Consider the following 710-nt stretch of genomic DNA (forward strand, 5'->3'; position numbering starts at 1 on the left):
GGTTTCAAAAATCATGTAAGAATGACGTTAAACTTGCTGAATGTAAAGATTGAACCTCAAGTCACTGTAGCTTTAGTAATTGCTTATTGTATTAGTTTAGATGCTAGCACTGCATGTGCTGTGCATATTCTGATTTTATTAAAATAAAAGTTGAACTGCACAGTCTCTTTTGTTGTTGTCAATTGTGGTTTATTATTAGGTGAAAATAAAGTTGTGGTCTTGCCTGAAGAGTTGTAAGATGTAATTTTTTGGGGTTGCCATCCAGTGCTGATTTTGAAATAACTCTTGGATACAGAATTACCCTGCTTTGTTAATAAAAGATGAAGATGGTGTTAGTTTGGAATACAGTGAAAAAATGGATTTTTGTAATAGATGGAAATCCAAAAAATCCTTGTTGATGTATAGTTTATGATTATAGTTGGAAATTTATGGATGGAGGGGTGGAAACTATTCTTGGAAGCACTTGATACATAGGATGATTGAACAGTGCAGTAATGAATGGGTTTTAAAAATGCATTAGTAATATGTGCAATAAATACTTACAGATCAAGAATGTTATTTGGGGTTGGGGTCATCAGTTCAGTCGCTCAGTTGTGTCTGACTCTGCGACCCCATGGACTGTAGCACGCCAGTCCTCCCTGTCCATCACCAACCCCCGGAGTTTACTCGAACTCATGTCCACTGAGTCAGTGATGCCATCCAACCGTCGT

The sequence above is a fragment of the Bison bison genome, unplaced genomic scaffold, assembly GCF_000754665.1.
Source record: "Bison bison bison isolate TAMUID 2011002044 unplaced genomic scaffold, Bison_UMD1.0 scf7180017863871, whole genome shotgun sequence".
Lineage (NCBI taxonomy): Eukaryota > Metazoa > Chordata > Mammalia > Artiodactyla > Bovidae > Bison > Bison bison.